Raw genomic sequence first — 24148 nt, 5'->3', positions numbered from 1 at the left:
GTTCTGGGTGGTGTTGCACGACCCATCAAAGCTGTCTGAAAGGTCCTCACAAAACCCTCAGGGCTACCTGAATAGTTATGCAACACCTTCCAGATTTCCTCTAAAAGGCCCTTTCTTACCCCTTTGGGCTGTCTAAAGGGTCTTTCAACACCTTTCAGATTTGCTCTGAGGGTCCTCTCAAACCCTCCAGAGGCGCCGAAGTGTCCTACCAGACCTTTCAAATTTTCTTGAAAGGTCCTGTCAGACCTCTCAGGAAACTTTGAGTTGTCTCTTAGAGAGATATTCGATCGAGTATGGTCGCGTAAAGACATTCAGCTTGACATGCATACATTTTTCTAAGATCTGTACTGCTTTCGTAATGTATCCATGCCTTTGGTGCTTAGTATGTAAGAGGATTTTCGGTTCCCCACTACGTGTCACTAGATGTGCCCAGTATAATCCTTCATGAACGCTGTCTTTCAGTCTTTCAAGCAAAATGAACATGCAAAATTATTCGCAAAACGCTTGTAATAAAGCACATGATGGCAACATATAAAAGTGTATTACTCTGTGCACATGCACATTTGTCGAGTAGACATGTATTTTTAAGTCGCTTCAATTCTTGTAAAGTAATTGTAGTAAACGAGCTTTGGAAAAATTTTGCACATGCGCCGAGTAATTGTTGTGCACTTCATGCCAACAATAGGTAGACTTTTATTTGTCGCCACCAGCAGTCATAGCAGATGATCTATGACTTACAGGTAGCTTGCTCACTGATTCGGAGCTTGTCCAAGAAGACAAGAATGTTCCTTGCAACAAAACTTAAAATGTTACGAAGTTTAAAAAGCTTAGTACACCCGAAAATTAAGCTACCATATTTGGCTGCTTGCTCATGAGACGTCTGTCTTCTTCTCGCAAAGAAGTCAGTTGTTGAAGCCATCTTGTTGAAGCCAGCCCAGAGTGACTTACCCTATTAAAACACATGGAAAATATTCGGGATATATACATACAGGATTATTGAACATGGGGCTTATGTGTCATATGGACATATCGATTATATGGATCATATGGGTGCGCATATGGCCCTACGGGAATCTCCATATCCAATAATCCCGCATAAATGTGTCTCATAGAATTCCCACGAGGTCCAGATACCCGCATGAGTGTATAGGCATCCAAATGAGACCGCGCTTATACGAGATCCAAAGAGCATAAGGTTATGTACCACGCTGAAGTAGCCACTACTGAGGTAGCGGTCGTATGACGATGCGGAGAAAAGATTATAGTGAGCGCATTCAGTGACACATAGTGGGGAACCGAATCCACCTACAAGCAAGCCATCAAAGGGTGGGATACATCCTGAAGGCAGTACGGATCTGATAAAAATGTAGGTATGTCAAGCTGAATATCTTTGTGCGATCATATGGTGGCGAAACCTGGAAACTTTCTCTGTTATCAAGTTTATTTCGCTTTTTTACATTTAAGGGCGCACGGGGGGGGGGGGTATATTTATTAGACGAAAAGGAAAAAAAACGCGGCTGTACTACCTTGCACTGCCGTGGAGCAGATGATGGCGTTGCATGGGTGAAGTGTACACACTAAATCTTTTTACACCCTTCTTCGTGTCAATTGGGTGTGTCATATCGCACGCCCTTTTGAGTATAGCAGCTACACCCAACATAGTGGGTGTAATGAAATACACCTTAACCATGGGGTGTAATGACTAAACTACACACTAAACTTTTTTACACCCTTTTGTACCAAAAACTTATACCAACAAGACTCACACCCGCTAAGTAGGTGTTACACCCTTTCAGAGGTAATGTGGGTGTACCATAACTCACACTCCTTTGAGTGTAAAAGTTTGTCGGTGTAATGAAATACACCTACCTGTCAAGGTGTATTTCACAACACCCTCAAACTTTTACACTTAAAAGGGTGTGAGTTATGGTACACCCACATTACCTCTGAAAGGGTGTAACACCTACTTAGCGGGTGTGAGTCTTGTTGGTATAAGTTTTTGGTATAAATAAACACGCTTAAGCAATGGAGTAACGTGTGCAGGTTCCATAGTCTTTCCATAGTGAGTGTACCACGCATATTAAGCAAAGTAAATGAAAAACATGAACCTGTAATGCATTGTGCTTTCTCAATACAGCAAACTCGAACTGGTGCCATATTGGACCAATATACGTCCTGATATACGGATAAGGATATACGCGCTTAAATTTATAGGTAAATCTGAAACATTGCATAAATGAGATGACGAAGCAAAAGCTTACTTAGAAAGGCATTTCCCTTCTAGGAGAAAACAGATTCTATATACATTGCCTGTCTTACAAGCGTCTGTAAATTCGATAGCCCTGCTCGCATTCCAGACAAAACGAAGGGTAAGGTGTCTAAGTTTAATATGAGTATATACACAAAAAACACTGAAGTGAGGAATTGCTTGGCGGATCGACCCATCATCAAGATAATGTTTGTGTTTCTTACTGGTTTTGGTATGACGGAAAATGAAGACTCAGTGTACACGCCACTTATATTCCTCCATATAGTTTACTCATTACACCCCATTGTCAAGGTGTATTTCATTACATCAACTATGTTGGGCGTAGCTGCTACACTCAAAAGGGTGTGCGATATGACGCACCCAACTGACACCAAAGAGGGTGTAGAAAGATTTAGTGTGCATTGTTGAACATTTTAGAACAAGGTAAACACCCTTAAACCATTACACCCTTATTACACCCATAGTACACCCTTAACACACCAATGTAGATGTGCACCCAATTGACACCCACATATGAGAGGATCAGCCTTGCAGTGGTGTAATATGAGTGTAATCTGGGCGTGTATTGCAGAATACACCCCTCTTACACTAACACAGGTGTAAAAACTTTTAGTGTGTACGCCCTACCTGTTTAGCAAACAACTCAGCAAAGAGCTGTGCAACGACCTGTAGCATAACTTACTTGAAGTCTTTCAAGATATCCACGTTATATGTGTTCATTTCCCACATCGGGTGTATGCTAGCTCATTTGCCTTGTGCACCGAAACGAATCTGTCGAAAGCGTCTGAAACACCTGGATCCCACATTAGTAGCTGCGCCACTGGAGCATGTTCACCCGGATGTTAAGTGATGATATCAGCTAGCCAATACGGTAACGAGCACACTTTACTGACAGGTAGAGCATAAGGTAACAGGAATCAATAGGGTAATAATCACACTGAGAGGATAAAGTAATAAGATCCCAAATGGCTAGGAATGATACCAAGCAAAAGGTGCACGAAACACACCACTCACGCAGTCAACTAACCTTCAATTCACGAAGTCCAACGGCTTCTTGGCGTATGTTCCAAGGTACAAACACAGAGACAGAAATTGCACTTCCAAGGCAGAAAAACACACTCACAGCAGTCCCAGGCGCGCCAGAGCCACAGCGAAAGACTACTTTCGAACGCAGGAACGCAGATCGCGGCCGACGTCGCGGGGTGTTCCAGCACATATGAAGCGCTCAGAAGTGCTCCGGGAGCGACACCTGTCCCAGCGCTCTTCGCGCTAGAACAAGACAACAGAAAATCAAGCGAGGACGGCACCAACACTGTCAGAAGGAGGAGGTCTTCCTCGTCAAAACGAGACTTGATTCACCTTCCTACGCCAACAAACCCCCGATATCGAACAAAATATCTCCTGCCCCGTGTATCAGGCACCCGCCGCTTCCACGGGGTCCTAACTCGAGAACGGAGAGGGATCGAAAAGTGTCGCAAGTTTCTACGCCTGGCATGTGTTGAGTGCGTGTGCCCATTATGCTAAGTGCACACTACATCACCGAGAGCCATGCATGTGAGGAACACACGCCTTTTACAACCTTCACGACCCATTCGCCGACAGTGTGCTCCGAACACCTGCGCTACCATCCTCCGTTTCATTAGTCATATCATTCCTCCGCTGTTTCCTGACTCTCAGGAAAGCAGTTGACCGCTGTGTCTTTCCATCAGTGTCTCAATAATCTATCCAAAATTTTAGCCCATGGTTTTGTTTTGGGAATGCAACACAGAGGCTACGACCGGCGTGGTATACTCTTGTCCGTTCCATGCAGGGTGACGTAACGCGTTGACCTTCGTATAGGGGAACGTTTCGCGACCACTCTCCACCTTCCCCTTTGGGTTTGATTGCTCGCTTATTTGAAGCATAATTCGTCACATGAGAAAGAAATAAAGTTGATGGCAGGTATACTGTGGATGTTATGCCCAAACTACGACGTGCAGGATTTTTTTCGCCGATCGTTCCAAAGTATCCGTTTAACCGCTGCAAATCGACGGGTGGTCCGAATCGGAAAGTTCTAGCGCAGAGAACAGAGCATGAGCACACAAAACTTGCGTAGTCGGACGTTAGGTAAGCAAGTTGCAGCACTGAACAGCGGGAGTCGTTACCCCGACATGCCGCCATCGAAAAATTGCAAAGGGAATATCTGGACAACGGAACGTCGCGCGCCTACGGGACAAACGAAAAAGCGCCTTTTAAAAATATGTCACACACGACTATGTAGCTCCAACAGGAGCGGTTTTAGGAAAAAGCGGAAGTCCGTCTCCGTCCCATGTATTGTGAGGAGCGGAAACACGGAAACCGGTAACTCCAGAATCGCCAAGATTAGATAGCTGCGGTAGATGTTGCTATGTTTGCTACGTCAAGGGGAGTAGGTTTCGAAAAAATGAACACCGTTGAGCGCGAGCTTCCATCCGGAAAAGGACCCCAAAGTTTGCAAAAACAGCGTTGTGAACAAGCCTCCGCCCGAAACTTCCGAATCGCTAAAGACCGTCCCGTGGTGTGATTTGAGCGATCGTAGAGTTATTCGAGATCTACTCCACGCTAATTTCAGACAATCTGGGTCCGACAAACTGGGCAGGAGTGACGTCGCTCCGGACGTGTCGGATGTGTTGACGGATGCCCGGAATTTCCACATTTGTCGACTATCGTTAGGATTTCTCACGAATTTTAGGTATGCCTGTGAAGAGGGAGGAATGGGGAATCCCTCGCGCCAAACAGCGTCTCCATAGGACCATTGTAGGCCTATATGTTAGACTCCATCAAGCGACGCCACCGTCAGTAGAAAGAGACTGAGTAACTGTCAGGCACATTAGGATCCTCAAGAGCCTTGAACAGCCTACCCGTATACTGCAGGTAAATACCTGAAGAATCGATACTTTGAGTACGGAAACAGGTTAGAAAGCAGGACAAATGCCTGTTTGGGCATAACTAATTGTATTTTCAGCAAAAAACGACATGATCCAACCTGACCGAGCCTAGTCATGTTTGTCACCTATGGATCCGAACGTGTACCTTATTTCTGTATCGTTTTCGTCCGTCCGTTACTGTTCCGTTCCTAACACAATAACGTAGCAGTGAGTTTAATTGTCTGCACATTCCCGAGGGCAGTGACACATATTGCTGCCACTTCACTTCATACGAGGCCCATGTAAGTATCATATTGACTTAATATGACTCGGTACGGTACCCATAAGACTGCCATATATGAGACTGCCTACATATGACTTCCTACGCGACGCATATATATTTATGTAGTGCCCATACGAATCTGTATCGGGGCCATACAAACTGATATAGGAACCATATAAGTCTCATACGGGAACATTCTGTGGAGACAAAAAAGGTGGCAAGAGAAAATTATTTCAGAACTGGGGCTCACTCTTGACGTGCACATAGCGATCGTTATAGCTATTTTTCAAAATTTGCGCGCTCATTCCGTCACGCGCATTGGCCGTCAATCGGGGAGCACGAGCGTTTAGCAGGCGTTACGGGATAGCGAAAAGTTCAAAATCTAGCCCCTGAACGTTTACTAACTTGTTTTATGCAAAAGGCATTCAATTGATTGATTGACTATATCATCAGAGGCATCGCAGATTATTATATTATAGAATCGTATGGGGTTGATCTTGCTGGAACAACCACCGACAAACGTTTACTGAACACGCAAGCGGTGTATTTCCTCCTGGGTGTGACACCCCAGATGCAAGCGGAAGCGGGCTTGTTCACTCGTTCAGAGGATGAACGAGTACGCCGGCAGCGACACCAATTCAAACCACCTTTTGAGCACACTCAAGCCTTGCCGATACTACTGCGGTGTGTTGATACTAGAGGTGTGCGCCGATGCCTTTTTTGTCGGCGGCGGCGTGAATTGGCGAGCCGTCGGCATGCTCATCCGCGCGTTCAAGGGTCTCTGACCAGAAGCTGGAGAGACTTTTCCGCAGTGGCTACCTATAGAATACACAAAAGCAACTTCACATACGAAAATGCATGCCTCAACACCTCGTAGTTTTCGTAAACTCGAATTTTGAACATCGCGGTTCACGCTGACGCTGGCACACCTAATGTCAAACCAAGAAAACGTACGCATATATAGAAAACTCATCTGGTCATCCCACTGGGATGACGTCAATCGCCCATGCAATCAGCGCGGAGAATGCCGTCACGTGATCGAGCACTATATAATAACAGCTTTCAGCAAGAACCAACATTTTTACGCCGATATACTGTTGTCACAATGTCTGGAAATAAAAGGTTTGTATATATTTCGAAATCTGCGACCTGTTTTAGAACTGCAATAATCCAATTAGCGACTTCCGTGGAAAGAGGAACTAGCTACGAGGCTACGAGCTAAGCCACTGCGACAGTTTCGCCAGGGGAATGAACGTGTAGTATAATTCTATTGTTGGGAAAAACTCACGTGACCTCAAGCGTTGGGCCAATCGTTGGACGTCGGTTGAGTAGCTTTTTGCTTTGCTTTTTTTTTTGTCTCCCTGGGTGACCTGTGACGCTGGCGAGGCTTTCCCTTTCCCATCTGTTCTCTCCCTCTCCCCCGCTTTGGCGGTTCGGGGCAGTTCTGGGTGGTTGTGGATCTCCGTTCGCGTCGAGTGAAATAAATAACAAAATGTGGAAGCGTTGGCTGTTTCTGTTACACACAAAGTGCTTTATTTTCCGGGATTGGTATTTCCAAAGCACAAATATGAAGTCTGCTGTAGCTGTGCACAACACGAACATGATATGAACATTGTTTCTGAAGTTCGAATGAAATGCCGAAGCAACTTTGCATTCACTGATAGCTGATGTCTCACGAGGAAGATTTCACAGTAGAACAACAGTATATTGGCTGCACAGGCACACACATTCAGAGGTCCGGCATGACAGAGAACATGTCCATATTGCTGCTTGTGTAGGCGCCTGGTTGATCCGTCACAAAGGAAATTGTGAAGCTGCTATGCCGAAAGATGATGATCCAACCACTCTGAGTGTCATATCCATTCTACTGTATCCATGCAGATGCCATTCTGAAGCAGATATGAGTTGAGTGCTTATACCTGAACAAGAAAGATAGGGATCAAAAGCGTGAAAACCAAAAATTATACCTGCCAAAATGCTGCGTAGATGCCACAGGTGCGGCGCTATGTTATGCTAAGCGGCAAAATAGAATAGGAACTGACTTGCCTGTCATCGAGTGAGTAGCGGAAAAACACAGTATTCGTCCTCTTGAATCGTTGTCGCACCAAGCAAGCGAAGCAGACCTGCCTTCCACTTCCGAGTTTTTCAGAGTTGGTATCGACAACATGTTAGGGAAGGACACTAAAAACCATCCAAAGCGGTACCGGCGTAGATGCTTTGCTTGCGTCCCTGCTGCACCCAACACATTTCGAAACTTTGCGGCGAGTTGCTGTAGTTGCGCCGGCACCGCCGACACGGTCGCCGGTCGCCGGCTTGAGCGCGCCAAGGGAAGGTCATAATTTCAAACCAACCAATGAGCGCTCGCATACCGGGGGAGCGGCCTCAGGAGCCAATGGGCTCGTGACGGTTGAGAACTCGCGCTTCGACGTAAAAATTCTGACGTTTCATGACGTTTGATGACGCGAAAAGCTCGCAGCGCCTCACTTTAGTCCGCAAGTGAACTCGCGAGTTTCATCCCCTTGGTTTCGCGGCCGCGCCAAGTGTGTCGCCACCACTGATCTCTGTGTATAAAGGCTGGATAGCGGGTGGGTGAGGGTATCGCGGGAAAGGGTACGCAAACCAGCCGCCATATTGCAGTGCTCAAAAGAGCCATTACAGCCCATTGGAATGCATGTAAACTGTGACAAGTTTTGCTGTTTGTGAGCGCTTCCCTTGCTGCTTCGCTAAAATTTTGCCACGGATCGCTGCAGAAATCCCTCGTGATTGGGTTCCTTACGTTTTTTGTGTGAAATCCCGTCACATACATGTTATGTCCTGTCTATTTTGTACTCGTGTCAGGTCGTGTCGTTCCAATTTTGTACTTTGAACTTCGATTATGTGATTTCTGGTTTTGTATGGTGTTGTATTTGTTGTGTCAGGTTTCCCTTGTCGTCAGTCAGAGTGTGCGGCGTGTTGCTTCTCGTGTTTCTCAAATTTCCTTTCTGCTCGGGGGCGTGAAATGCCAGGGAGCAGTATTCTCAGAATTGACTCTCGGCATTCAGCAATGTTTGGCACGTTTGTTTATGTAACCACCTTAATATGCTTGGGTATAAACATTATGCTTTGCACAGGAAGTTTAGATATGACCAGTTATGACAGGAAATGCCGAACGGCACTAAAGCACTTCCAAAGGACTAGACTGGTGTTAAGTATGTGATATAAAGGCTATATGACGGTAAAAACATATCGACTAGAAATATGTGCACTGGGGAGATAAATGTCCTATCCAATATGGAGTGGCTTCTAACTGCATATGAATGCATAATTCAGGAGTGTTTTCATATATTGGACTAGTTGCAGCTTTAAGGTGCCCTCTGATTCCAATCCTCAACCGTCGCTTGAAACTCTTAACTAGAGAACATGATTCATAGAGGCTAGATTTTCATGCAAATACACACTTTCAACCAGAGTTCGACGCAACTCGTTACTGCAACTAAGTTCCTTTTTTTGGTAACTTAACTTAACTCGCTACTTTTGCGCAGTGGTAGCTTTCAGACGAACTCATTTCTTCTTCAGGTAACTTTGCCAAAGCAACTTAAGCTAAGTTCCAAGTTACTTTAATTTGCTATTCACTCATGTCCACTTGTTTTCTTGCTTTCTCTCCGGTTGTTCCATGGCATTTTATGTCATAAAACGTGATGTTCAGTCAATGACAGTACTCTGTTCAGGAAGTAAGAACTGCTGCTATTGAAATGAAGCTGAACCAGCAGTCAAGAAGCTTCAACAGTGATATACTGTACAGTATATCACTATTAAAGCTGCCTTAGTGCTGAAAATCGTCCATTTCAAAATAGCCCAGATCTCTCATTCGGTTAAAGTGGATATGGCATTCACAATTCTTATTGAAAGTAATCAAAACTTGCCATTCCCAATCAACGATCTTGGACAAATACATATTGAAATAAAAAAGAATTTAGTGGGCTTCGATAATAAATCACTGAAATGTCAATGGGAACGAAATGGAGCAGAAAGCATGTTATAGCCGTAAAAAGAAATTACACTTGAAGCCGTTTCTGTGTGAACATTTATTCTTGCACATATCACAATACAGTACACGTGAATTATAGATAAATATTAATATTATAATTAATATTATATATTATAATAAATATTAATATTATATTAATATTAATAACAAATTATAGATATAAATGTGAAAGCTATTTCAGATGATTTTATATGTTTCAAATTTTATATGTGGGAATATTCACCCAGCAGTTGAAAATCGCTAGCAAGACATAGAACAACAACAGTAGAAACCTGGTTTACCACTTACAAGTTCTGAAAGCATACCGTCCATCAGCAACACACACAACGTCGATCAACGATGAGTTGATTTATAGGGATATGTGTCCCCAATGTCTGAACAGTCCTGACGAAAAAACTAAAGATCTTGAAGACTTGAAGGACTGAGTTCTGTCATGCTGTTGTGTCTCGTAGGTGATTCGGGATTGCCCATCCAGCTTCCGTTTCTTGCGACGTTTCTTGCGTGAAAATTAACGCCATCAAATTTCAGCGAGATTCCGTTTTGACAAACCGCTGACAAATGCCGACGCACCTATGCAAGCCGCGTCGCACGAGCATAACCTTCAAGAAATATAATTTGAAAAGATGTTAGCACAGCACCATGTTGGGCGTCAGATACATTACATACCGTTGCTCACAGCGCGGGCGGTAACACTTTGATAGAACATCTCGCTCTCCTCATCAGCGGTCGTATTGCCTACGAGCAGCGGTAAAAACATGAGAAACGACGTAAGAACAACGGGAATGCCTGGCACATCAACTACATACCTTAGAAACGGATAAAATCCTCAAAATCAAGCCCGAATGACGCTAACTGCTTGTCAGACACAGCGCATAACCGAACACTTCGACATTTCGTAGCAGACTGACCGTTGAAGACTGTCGAACGCTCCACTTACGTGCACAGGACAGGAGTGTTGTACGAAATACAGAAAGAATAGCTTCAAGTAAGAGGCGTAATACGAAGTTAGCACGGTACATGTATCTTTGTAGATATGTTCACAAACATTTAAAATAACGCGAACTATTTTCACGCGGACGAGCCACTATGTGGTGCGGCACAGAAACCCACGTGTTGCGTTACAACGCGCCCTCCTTTGACAACATCGGCCAAAGGCCGCCTGCTTAACAGATAATAAATTTTAATTTCAGATTTACGTTCAGTTTTCACTTGCAATACTTGCGATACCATGCGTATACTGGAATTTCATTAGAATTGAACGAGTTCCTCAAAGTGGTTAATTTGCTGCACAGACATACGGCGTTTTTCTTAATCATATTCTTATTTAATTTGAGATTATGATGTACGATTGGTCGCCATTACAATCGCTGCTTCAGCATCGGGCGTCTCACTTACTGTATTGATGGCTCTGCAACATGTTGGATCCCATTAAATCAATTGGAAATCCCATTCTCTTTGAAACACAAAGGCCAATTCCACCATTTTAAAATGTTGCAGTGTGAGCTCTGTGAAACGTAACAGTAATGTTCTGAGGGAATCTCTAGATACGTAGAGGGAATATCTAGATCAACGTTTCTGATGCACCGTTGCGGTGTTGTTTCATTATGTTGAAAACGTAACGTTTCTAAAGCAACGTACCAGCAATGTCTCCTTTTTGTTGAACATATAACGTTTCCAGGATAACGTTGCGATAACGTCATTTTTTTGTTGGAAACGCTGCTCTCACATCGGACACATTCAGGCAACGTTGCTGCAACTTTTTGTGCTACCTGGGTATACTGTTTTTGTAACGCCTGTGCAGCGATTTCGAGAAAAGTAGTGACATCATATTTGCATATCTATGAATAAGCTTGATGAATACAGCGTTTCCGTTCCAATATCTGTGTTTGTCACTTTCTGACGTCCGCCTCGTCAACCAGTAGAATAATTAATGAAAGGCACAGAACCGCAGCACCGGAGAGGCCGCAGAGTGCTCCGCCATGTTGGATCAGCATGAAGAACAGCGTCCTCGGACGAATGTGGTACCCGCCGCCTTATCCAAAATTAGCGAATGCGCATGCGCAGAATTGGCCTTGCAACCATTGGGGTCCTATTTGGCGCTGCTGCTGCCCGAAAAACGTCCCCATTGCGATCAATTGGGGTGTCCCATCCAGTCGCGTAGCCAGGGGGAGGGCTAGGGGGGGGGGGCTCGAACCCCCCCTACCTGCCACGACGGACCCACGCAAATCGCGCAAATCCGAGGAGAAAATAATATATGGGGGGGACAGGGCGACGATCGCGAAAGTTCTTACAGTTCATGGCGTCTATCTAATCGGCACTCTTGAATGGTTTTCAAAGTATGAGCTTTTCGAAATCCTTCCGATCCCGTGACACCGCCTCTTTGGACATCACTGCGTAATCGTATTGTGAACGCCCAAATCAATTACCGCATTTTGAGGTGTGCACAACTATTGTGTGTTGTCGCACCCAGGATCAGGGGGAGGGGGGGCGAGTTTTCGTATGGAGCCCCCCCCCCCCCCCTACCTTGGCGATCTGGCTACGCCACTGGTCCCATCCTTGCTACCAAGGAGGAAGGAAACACAAGGAGCGGCTCTTCCCTCGAGACTCACATATAGCCACCCTCTAGCGGTCGCTCGAGTCGAAATCGCCATTGCGTCCTGTCCACCACGTGATCCCCTCTATATTTCGGTTTTGCAAACCTTTGTTTCTCGCGCTGCTCTCTGCGTGATTTTGCTTTTCTAAAGTAATTTATTGCAAAATTGTGAGCACCATCGTAGAAACGACGTATGGCAATGCGTTCCTGTCCCGTCTGCGGCTGTCGTTGAACGGAAAGCAGCTCTATCACAGGAACAAGTTTTGTTCGTAAGTACACGGTCAGTTGCTTTAGTCGCCTGTGTGTGTTCGAGTCATCTTGAATTGTTCGTTTGGGACCTGATGCAGGTTCATTTCATATCCTGTGTTGTTGTACAAATCTCATTAATGGTGTTCTGAGTACGTCATTCCTTACCACTTAATCAAGAAAAATACGTTGGCGCCAACTGACGTTGTCACCATTGGCACACCTGATGTTTCCGGTCCCGCATACTTCTTTTGAGTTCTGCAAACTGTAACTGGTCTAGAGTAAACATCCGAACACACAGAAATAAAGTGCAAACCCGCGTTCAATGTGATCCTGCCATCTAAACTGACACAACTATAGCTCGTGTCGTCTGCTCTGGTGGCGCCGTGCTGTCTGGAGGGTGATGTGAGCAGTCACGTGGTAGACAGGAGCATCCCAGAATGCTTTGGAATACAGTACAGGGAGAGCAAGTAGAATGTGTTGGGGGGAACTATTGACTGTGGTCTTCAGAGTGACTGCCGCGGACGTTCCGGGAGCAGGGGCAGATGACCGAGGCTTATATTCTGGGTCGCACATCGTCGTTGCGTGGTGACCGGTACATTTGTGGCATTTCGGGCGAGTTCTACAATGTCTTGCAGCGTGATTCGGCTTGCAACATCTGAAGCATCGGCGATGCTCTGCTAATACGTGTTTCTTTTCGGCAAGAGACTTTGTGCTTGTACAATCTTTTTTTTTATTATTATTATTTTTTTTTTCATTTTCTTTATTTATTTTTTTAATTGCGTGTTAGCGCCGCGAAGCAACTGTGGCTATGAGCGGCGTACAGATGTGGACAGATGGAGAGAGGACAGCAGGAAGGAGTGGGGGGACAGGGGGATTAGTATGCGTCCTGGGCCGACGCTTGTACAATCTGCTATCGCATGGCTTGTCATTTTGCAAAAGAGGCAGCTGGCAGCGTTCATTTCCCTTGCCTGCCTGGACCATGTTTTGCAATGTGACCACTGGACGACCATTCGCCGGTTTAAATTTGCGAAAGGCGTCTTTGTGGGGTCATGTTCGGGTGGGAACGAATTTTGTCTATTTTTGTGTACATCATTTTGGTATTTGTCTTTTTTGGATACAAACCTCCCCCCTTTATGTAAGTCCCTTCACGAGGGTCTTTAAAGTAAACAAATGAAATGAAGAACTTCGTGATACTTTCATAGTTGGAGCACTTTTAATGCATATTTTAAAACAGTGGCTGCTAAAAATGTGTCAGACACCGTTGCAAAAGCTGCTGTCTGTATCAGGTGAATCATGATTTTTCCCAGAAGCCAAGCCCAATAATGTATGACGCTGCATCACATATGCTATTTTGGAACAATCTCTGCAGGCATATTACGAAGATATTATCTTAGTGCCACAATAAACTATATGAACCACATTTCATGTTACATCATCTTTGACTACAACATGCCTATTTGAGTATATGAGCAGCCCAAGATACAAAGCTTGGTTCCTCAAGGTCTACATCTTACTCGAACTGGGTGCGCACTTTGCACACGAAAGGAAGATTGAAATTTTCGATAGTCAACTTGTGTAGTGAGCACTTCTGGAGGACTGAGAGCAGGAACCGGAGGTCATACACAGGGTAACCTGCATAACAGCCTGATTTACTTCCACATAACGATCACTAAAATACTCGAGGTGCTTAAACAATACTATTTCGGTGCTATCAGACAGTAAGAGTTCGAACAACACTTACGACATACTGACTGAATGGGTGGACAAAGGGATGCGTCAGAACAGGATTTGATTTGTGTCTGTGGTGGAATTGAGAGCCCAATGTAATTCTTACCAGGCGGAGCAGGCTGATGAGATGGTGCTTTGTGCCAGGGATCAGCACAGTGGTTTATCCAGAATCCCAAACATGGAGGGGTGTTGAAAAAAGTTGACGGCGAGCGGGGTCATTCTTATAGTTACATCATTACCAGCATTACCTCCGGACCCTTGGGGTTTTTGAAATAAATAAATAGATAAATAAATGTGTCTACAGCTGAAATTGCAAGGGCACCCCCAGCAATACGGAAGTTGCAGAAACCACCGGAACTTCCGGTGTGGATTTTCCACCAATAAACATCGCGGGCGTTTGACGTCATACACATGGGAAAACCACTGCATAATAGCTAGAGTTTTGCGGTGATCGCTCGAGTTGAGGGCAGAAATCGAAACCGATTTTCGGCTCCTCGTTTGGAATAGTTGGCGGCTTCGCAGAGACGAAACGTTTAAGTTGTAACTTGGAGGCACCATGTAGGTTCGTTGTCCATACAAACAAAGACATTGACCAGGTTCTGGTCAGAGACCCTTTAACCTTACCTCCATTGCGTTAACGAACGCTATTTTAGCGACAAAGCAAGCGAGCTGGTGTCATACACCCAATGGTTCGTAAATAAACGTGACCACTGGTAATGAAGATCCCTCAAATGCAACTAGCTCATTGTCTTCATATTTAACGAACTGTACTGTGAAATGCAGCCTCGTTATGAATTTCCAATACATGACGCACATTGTCATGCAGTTCTACGCCACGTTGAATTGTTAGAGCCTGAATAAATGAGCTTCCAAGTGCGAGTTTACCTTTAGTTTTGCGACTTAACGCCGTCCACTTGGACTTCAGCCTTCCTAGATAGCTTCTGGTTGATGATACGAACCCTAAATCCCATGCATTTGATGTCAGTGCTTCAATGTAACAATCTCCCCAGATTTATATATTGAAAGAACACAACAAATTGGTGCAACTCGGATTTATTGGAGCTAGAATAGCAGTAGTCAGCAATTCCAAATAGTAAATCCCAAACGTACACAAAACGTATTACGGAGAACTCATGCTCCAGATCACCTAACAGTTTACACAAAATACAGGAGGCCCATGGGTTCACATTACATAATTCTACATAACTTTGACCCGCAAAAGAAAAAAAAAACACCATGACCAACACATACATTGCTGGCCTCTCTCCCCCAACAGGAAACAGTCCTGGAGTCCTATTAAAACTCCTTCACGAAACATACTCCAGATCCAAGAGTGTAGACACCCAATTGTCAAAGTCTCCAAGAGCACAGGAGCCTGTCCCTCTGTGGCTATAGCCTTGCCTAGAGCCTTGCCGAGGCACTGTTTGCAGAAGTATGGTTATTCACGGAGAGCCGTCTGCGGCAGTGGCGTATCTAGAGCTACCTGCGCCCATGGCAACCAGTGAGTCTGCGCCCCTGTTCAGGCACATATCGAGGACACAGTTCGTCATGTTTTGTAAATACTTTAATGAAATCCACAGAACTGCTACACATGCAGATGGCCCACTAACGTCACATATGTGACGTAAGTGGGCAGCAAAGTGGGCAGCAGCAAAAGCCAGAAAGGCTATCATATGATAGCCTTTCTGGCTTTTGCTGCTGCAAATTTGTCGATAATGTCACTGAAATCAATTTTTTTTCTGTTTCTTCTCGTTCAACACTTATTAGGACAGCAAGGTCGGAAAGCCTGTCCTGACCCATTGATGCTCTTAAATACGAAAGTATCAGCTTTAGCTTGCTAAATGACCGCTTACAGCTGGGAATTGAAACCGCGATCGTAAGCATTATCTGGACCGCAACCCGAAAGTTCGGGAATACATTCTCATCTCCAGGAAGTCACACCACTTTACACCTGCCCCAGCCCGACAGAAGGGTTCAGGTTGACCCTCTTGTTGGTCCGCCCGATACGAACTCCTCTTTTCGTCGGGTCGATTTTCTTGCTCAGATATCTCTCTCAGTCCCACTGCTGCGATCGGCTTGCTACCTAAACATCCTCAAATGCTGCTGTCGCGTCTCGAGTAACCGTACAGGGTACTGGGATCTCCCTTTTGTTTAGGCTGCTTTGGTCTCGGCCGTGACAGTCGCTCACTGAGCTGGTTCGGTTAGCTCACGGTGCCCCGTTCTCGTCAAATACGTCAAGCGCCCAGTTTAGCTACCTCGTGGTTAACATGATGTCCTTGGGGATGCGTTTTCGTGTGGTCCGCACTAGGTTTCACACTACAACCTCTCTAATGGCGGGTGCTTTAGATCATTTATGAATGTGCCAGGTTGAGTGCCCGACCTGGCGCATTCACACCCGACCACATAATGGCGCCCCTGTTCACCTGGCGCCCATGGCACCTGTCCACGCCTGCCACACCCTAGATACGCCACTGGCTGCGGTCTTCGCTGTAGACAATGACGTATCCACAAACAGGTTGGCCGGCAGTGTATAGTGTCCATCACCCTAATAGACCAAATCTCGACTCAGTAGACTCAAATTTCGACCAAATGCAAGAGTATATCTAAACGGAACTGTAATGCGCGCGAGAAACGTACCAACTTCCATCAGACGACGCCCACGCGTCCGGCGAGAAGCAGGAGTCCGAGCGAGTGGGTGCCCGCGTCCGAAACTTCTGGACCCCCCCCCCCCCCCACACACACACACTTCGTCGCCGGATTGGTCGAAACCACCGCGTGACCGCTCAGGTTCACCAACGGCGTATCTTTCTCCTCCCTATTACTGTTTTTTGCTTGTATTTGTTTATGAGTTCGTACCTCCTTCCCTGGTCATCCTCCTCTCTGGAATAGCTATACTACTGGAATACATACTGGTCCAAACTGGTCCACTGGTACACTATAGGAATACACACTGATCCAACATGGTCAAAACCATGCAGTTTTGGAAATGCGCGATGTAGAGGAACCTTCGAGACGCGTCTGCCTTTCTGCGTCGGCAGTTATAGTTATGGGATGCATTTTCTGTCTTTCTCCGAGGCACAGTCTATCTCAATGTACGTAAAAGAGCATCTTGTACATAGCGCTTTAGTCAAACAACATTTTTTACTGACTGCGTTCGCCTGTATGTGAGATTCTTCTTTGATTGAAACGAAACATAACAGGCTTTACTCGAGGCACGAAATGGTTATTTATGCCAACGATGGTTCGAACTGCAGGGAAATCACTTCCAGAAAAGATATAACATCAATTCAAAACTGTAAAAACTAGTTGGATTATTTCGTCAAACCGTCGTTCAAGCTGGTGCTACATGCGCAGTCTCGATTAAAAGAGTCAATCAGCCCCGATAACAGATTAAAAACTTGGTAGTCAGTCCGGTGCACTCAACAACTGCCCTCAACTTTATTTCAGACACTTCGTAGGTCACCAAGCCGCATTTTCAGATCAAGATTTGTGTTTGTCCTGGTCGCGTTGCACATAAATGCTTCCAGAGCCAGAGGGTGCACGCTTTAATAGGAATTCATAGGAATGATTTGTTGCGGTTTCTGATCGCTATACGGAAGCCGGAACGTGAAGAGGGAGAGAGAAAGCACTGTAAATGAGCTAACAGGAGAACCACCGCTATTGTTAACAATCGGACACTGGAATAGTCCACTAAATGTCTACTTCTCAAATATCAAGTTCAGTAGGCTTCTGTTAACAGCAGATGATAACAAGGTCTTCGGGGCAGTATCGCTTGCGGTACTGTTTCCGAGAAAGTATTTTTCTTTCGCAATTAACCATTCGACCCTTACGCAACACGATATATTGGAATCTTCGAGACAGGTCCCCCTTTCTGCGTCGGCAGTTGAGGCGCGATGTCTTTTTTTTTTTTTACTCTTTCTCGGACGCGCAATGGCGGCGCAGTTCACCTCAATGTGCAGAAAAGTGCTTTTTGTACTCAGCGCTTTAGTCAAATTACATATTTACTGGCTGCGTCCGCCTCTCTGTGGGTGCTTCTTCTGATTGACATTAAACACAGCAGGGTATATAATCGAGGCACGAAATGTTAGATTGCGTCCACAATATTTCGAACTGCGGGAAAATCGCTTCCATAAAGGTAACCAAACCTGTAGCCTTCGGCGCCGATTGTGTGGAGCTGTGGTCCTCAGCAGCCCCCACCCCAGAAACTTTCGCATGGAGGGCCTGGCCCCCTCCGAGAAGTCCACCCTGCTGACAGTCAAGATGGAGATTATGAGGGATTTCCGACAAATCGTGTACTTCATGCGAATGAACATAAAAAAAAACCCCTAATGACACGGAATCCCATGCACCCCGACTGACCCCAGTGGCTATATGCGTATCGTCGCCATGCGATTCATGGCTCACTTCATTCGGTGAAACCCATATTATTTTTGATTTGTCCTTTACTTGTATTCTGTGTGGTAGAGGATCCACGATTTTTTCTCAGAGTATTGGCCTCTCCAACTGGCTGCTCGCCACCTAGCGGCACTGCTCAATTCCGCAGTGCAAAACTACTGCGGAGAAGAATATTCAATGTCGAGAAGGGGAAGAGGAAAAAGATACTGTCACACGAGCGGCATGAACGAAACGAAGACAGCAGGAAACCACTTGCGAATTATGTTATTTGTATACGTTTTTCGAAGCGTGTCTGGTGGAAGAAGGCAATAAACAGGCGATTTATTCATCGGCAATCATTGTTTTCTCCGACGACGCGAGCGCCTCTACAGTTATAGTTTGGGAAACGAATAGGACTCCGACATTGGACAACATGCTATAACATTCGCTACATAGAGCCAATTGAAGCGCTATTTATCGACAGAAATATAAGAGAACCAAGCCATGCCCCCTCCCCCTTAGGTCCACGCCTGATCCGTGTATGAACCAATTCAGAAATGTGAAATTCAAGCCGGTGTAGCATTCTTACTTGATAGTAGGTGCATTCTTCTTGCTTGCACCTCCTGCACCAGATCTGAACTGGGTTATTTGCGTGCTGCACTTTCCTGTTGGAAAGAAAGGCATTACTAATAAAGTTCTTTTCAGCTAGAAAGTGCAGCTCCCGAAAACCCGTCTTGCGTGGAGTCCAAGGTAGGGCAGTCCAGTGCAAGTGAAAAAAATGCGCTTACTGTCGTTTTAGTTGGTTGCTCCAGACTCGCGTACATGAACTGCCTGCTTCTTAAACGCGTACTTTTTTAATTTTTGTTAGGCTACCTAAACAAGAGGTGGACAACACAAGTAGGAGTATTCAGTTTAAAAAGGGCTATTTTATATGAATTAAACTAGCTCGTGAGGGCCGTTGGGGGGTGACAAAACAATTAGAACCCTGTCACATAAAGATAAACCAAGAGGCTATCAATAGGTATCCGTGCCCCCTGTCGGAAGGCCACGCACCCTTGTCACATAAAAAGGGACCTGCAGCTTGTGGCACGTCATTCTGATGATAAAGCTCGAATGATATTCGAAACGTCAAACTGTTTTGTTGTTGTTTGCAGGTGTATATACCCATTAAAGATGTAAATCCCTGTAAATCCACGGACATCATTTGGACTATTCTGAAGTGAAATAGCTTGGACAGATCTGGGATCGCGGTGTAGTGACTCGACGATCTTCAGTATATGCCTGCGTTTTCAGGAATGTTGATCAGCACTAATGATGATTAGCACAGATGTGATGCAGGCAGCATGTCTTGAGAAGGTCTCAATTCGTGTAATGTTTATGCTGCTCCGTGTTTCAACGTTCTTTGATGATTCTAGTGTTGTACCGTGCTAGACCTAACATACCATGTTTCCTACCTTTTACAGGAATGCGAATGGATTTTCTCTCGTTGTCCCGCATCGCAAGCGCCCAACGAGTATACTCCGTCTTACAGCACGATTAAGATCATCCATGCAAAGAATCACTCTGCACCTTATCAATTTATCGACGCTGGTATTTGGTTATACAGGCAACAACACATGCTTTGCACTTAAATGAAAATAAAGATATTGAATCCTTCACTTAGTACCATAAGTATTTGTGCTATCTATTTACTGGTTTTGAGGCCGCCAATAAATGGCTAAAATCCATTATTAAATGCATCCCCGCGTAGACGGGGAAGACATAAAATACAAACATATATAACAATTATAACAGCTACGCCGCACCTAGTACTTTGCATGTACAACACTTGTTGTATCATTGCTGAAGCTGTTCTTCGCAAATGACGGGTTCTGGTACAGTATAAGCAGTGATGAAAACGTCCAAACATGGAATATGCTAGTTCAACAACACCTGGCATGTCTACTGAACGTGTAAAAATCATTTAGACAGGATCTAGGGCCTAGCCGGAGAGAAAGAAATGAACGTTTCGATGGAGACGATACCTCCTCCCAATGTCCGAGTACGGGGATCACCGCGATCGATACGGTTGTGGCGGGCCGTGGACGACGACAAAGATGTCCCTCGGCTTCCAGTCCTACCAGCTGGCAGCCAGTCCTACCGGCACCGTGCCAAGGTCAATCGCCACCGCGTCACTGGTCTTATTGCTGTGTTTACATAAACTCGAGAGGAGCAGGTCGAGTTGGCTAGCGGGTCAAGTCGAACGCGACCATACGCTGTTCACATGAACTTGCTCCAACAGGAGACGGTCGTAGTGGCGCCTAGCAACTGCGGCGCCGAGCGTAGCACGAGCGTGTCGAGTCGAGTCAACCTACCCCCTTCTGTCGAGATGACTCGACGGGACCCATGGGCAACATGACGTGGCAGCGTTCACATGAACGAATTGAACCCGACAGGCCAGCTCGTCCTGCCTTTATAGAGTCCATGTAAACGCTGCTTATGAATAAATGATGGATGGCCAATGGGAGGGGATCGCATGAGAGGGGTGCGGTCAGCGATCGCAATGCTGATGGCCCCTAAAGCGCTGTGTCCCCAAGAGCACTCGCGATCCTCAGGGCGCGTCCTCTCCCGTGATGGGATGTACAGAGGAGGTTCAGAGAGTGTCGTCATGGAATCTTCCAGTGATGGTCATTTGCGTACGTCCTGTGGTCGTCAACCGGAAGACATATACAGGAGAACAAAATATGTTTAATACTGCATTGTGCATTTTAATCCCTGCGCCCATTAATTAGTGTTCTGGTTTGGTTGCGGTAACCAAATTCAACGTAACCAGCAGTGACCTTGAATGAATTACAAAAATACTACAAACGCAAAAACAACAACAAATATACAGGGGTACAAATTCAGATTGAATGATTTTAATGGATACTCCACTCACAGGGTTCAATGTGTGATAAAATACTGCTTGCTAGATGTTTCATTGTGATCTCGCTTCCATGAATCTCCGACGAAGATCCCTTGCGGTGGTACTACACGGAGCATTTCCGTTGAAGATACATAAAAATGACGGTATCGTGCAGCGCGTGCTTCACTTTTGATTGAAGTTTTGGTTTGAATTGATTTCATTTTGATTTCAAGTTTTAAACTAACTCAGTAAGAAACACGGACATTATCTTGGTGGCAAGTTAATACTCCAAGCAATTTACCACTTTTGTGTTTCTAATATATTAAATCGAATTAAACTTAGGTACTTCGCCCTTCGTTTCGACTCAGACGCCAGGATGACTGTCGCACATGCTGGGGTTCGCAGAACAAAAATATAGAGTATCTGCTACGCCTTCGAAAGGAAATGCCACTGCCACATATTTCTGTCAGAGTGGTCTTCTTTGTTATTAGTGGCGAAGGACCTTTTTACATTTTTTGTTTTTTAAATCACGGCACCCATTCTTTGTCATCGGAAATATGTTTAAAGGCGCATGGAAGTGACCCCAAAAATATTTTTTTTTTATTTTTCGCTGCGACGTCTTCTGCAACGAATAAAATCAGCTGCTGCCAAAGAACGATGAGCGCAGGTAACCTACAGAGCCAGGCCCCCGCAGGTGCCATAAAGACCATGGATTGAGAAATTTCACACAACCCTGGGCATGCAACCAATCAAATCATCAGGGTTTGCACCCCATGTGACACAGAATTGACCAATCAGTGATAGTGATACGTTGATTTAGATTGTTCTATGGTCACCGTTCGTCTATATCCTGGCTACACTGCTGACTTTTAGCTACTCTTGGGGCTTCGTGTCGGCCGTGTCGGCGTTCGTTCCTTGTACATACGTAAATATGCTTGTTAATATGCCTGTAAATATGCGTGTAACCTTTTAATTTAAGTAATTTAAGTAAGGCCCTTCAACATGGAACAGTTGGTAACGGTAAGACGCCATGCCACTGTATACTGCAAGGCAGAAGGATGTACCTGGACAAACCTCAACAGCGACCATTCATTCTTCAGGTTTCCCGACGACGACAGGTATGCACGCACTTGCTCTATTTGGTTATCTTTGACCTTCGGAGTAGTGCTACCCTCCGTTATCTTCACTGCTAGCACGTTAACTTTGTACCCAAAAGGATGGGCCCGAGTGAATGATTGGAACTAGACGACTCAAATTGAGATACAGTAGAAGTTTCGTTTGTTCCTTCCGGGCCGATAAGTTGTCACGCCGGCGAGTAGTTGATTTCGTATCCTACGCTTATTCAGGAAGGCGGCATGGATAACCTATGCTGGACGCCCCGAGCTCGCCAATTTCCGACCTGCGCAGCTGAGAAACTTGAGGCTGTGTGCCCTGCACTTTGCGTCTGACTGCTTCAAGAACAGACAAAAAACAAAGCTGAAGCGGTCAGCCATACCCAGTCGATCAACGAAGGGTACTCCAGTGCAGCCAGGTGAGGCACAATTCCTTGTCAAGTGAAAAGTACACAGTGAACTAGGTAGAGCAGCTTGGTCAGTCATAAACATCTCAAGGCTTCCATTGCCCTAACTGTAAGCCCTAAGTTTACTGTCCAGCGATACTCATACTTGTATACTCGCCAATTTCAGGAGTTGTACGTGCGGGAGACGCTGCAGACGTATTTGGTGAACCCAGCACATCGGGTATCGCGTTTTCTCCTGCTAGCTGTGGAAGTTCAGAAGACAGACAGGCCCTACCACACCTTCCAGCGACACGACTAGAGAGTGCACCTGTCACTGCCACTGAAGACCTTAGTGGTAAGTCACTTCTGAAGAAAATCAGTTAATTCCCCTGCTGTACACATCCCAGAATGTGGGAGGTTAATACTCATGTCTTCTGACGTAGATCTTTGGGCTTTCCTTTTGCTTCCTTAGCAGGGAGTTGGAGAAGTGGTCAGTTGGTATGAAAGCAGTGCATCATCTGTTGCTTCTTTTTGCAGAGGCTCTCTCTGGCTGCTCAGACCGTACTGCAGGTTCTCCGTCTGCAGCGCCTGAACGTAATATCCCCTTCCCCCAGCAGCACGCAGCGCGTGGCAGTAAGTTCGTCTTGCGTTCTGTCAATCTTTACTTCCAGCACATACAAAGTTGCCTGATAGGTTGTCAGAGGTATGGAGCACCGCACCTGTTGTTGGCGTCAACACTGCACCACAGAATTAGTTATAATCAAAGGAATTGTCCATTATTGTTTTTGTGTCTCAAGCTGACGAATAGGAACAGCCTCCCTCATTCGGAAATTGCAGATGCGAAACGCCAACCTCAGGAGGTCCCTCTTTAAGCGTAGATCACTGTTTCGCTTCGCTGGGTTGTCAAGGAGTGAGGTGGTTCAGGGTGCGTCACAATACCTGTCAAAGGGGGCTCTTGACATATTCCGCACCCAGCTGTACCTGCAGCCCTTGAACAAGTTTGGGCGTAGGTGGCCACGACAATTCAGGGGAGTAGCACTTAACTTGCACTTCAAGAGCCCTCAGGCGTACCGCTTCATGGGCAAAATTCTGGCTTTGCCATCAGAGAGTTCCCTCAGGAATTGGCTAAAAGAAATTAGCATGGAGCCTGGAGTTCTGCCTACAGTCCTTGATGGACTGTAGGAAAAATTCGTAGGGCTACCTCCAAAAGACAGAGTATGTGCACTGATATTTGACGGAATGTCTCTGAAGGAGCATTTGCAGTATGATTATCGATCAGACCAAATTTATGAATTTGCAGACACAGGAAAGGAGAGGAACCCTCAGATGGCAACTTCAGCATTGCTTGTTGTGCTCTC

At 45.5% G+C, this 24148-nt stretch overlaps 1 protein-coding gene across 2 annotated transcripts in view; it reads left to right on the top strand.

The window, feature by feature from the left end:
• Positions 1–20066, top strand: part of LOC135396041 (uncharacterized) — a 534032-nt gene extending 513966 nt beyond the window's left edge. For both annotated transcript variants that reach the window (XM_064627099.1, XM_064627098.1), the window contains one exon: positions 19872–20066. The gene's annotated coding sequence lies outside the window, so the exon portion shown is untranslated. The remainder of the gene's footprint in view (positions 1–19871) is intronic.
• The last annotated feature ends 4082 nt before the right edge of the window (positions 20067–24148 follow it).

The sequence above is a fragment of the Ornithodoros turicata genome, chromosome 5 (assembly GCF_037126465.1).
Source record: "Ornithodoros turicata isolate Travis chromosome 5, ASM3712646v1, whole genome shotgun sequence".
In the NCBI taxonomy this organism is placed as follows: domain Eukaryota; kingdom Metazoa; phylum Arthropoda; class Arachnida; order Ixodida; family Argasidae; genus Ornithodoros; species Ornithodoros turicata.
The sequence above is the reverse complement of the archived record's forward strand: the minus strand, read 5'-3'. Positions and strand labels throughout refer to the sequence as shown.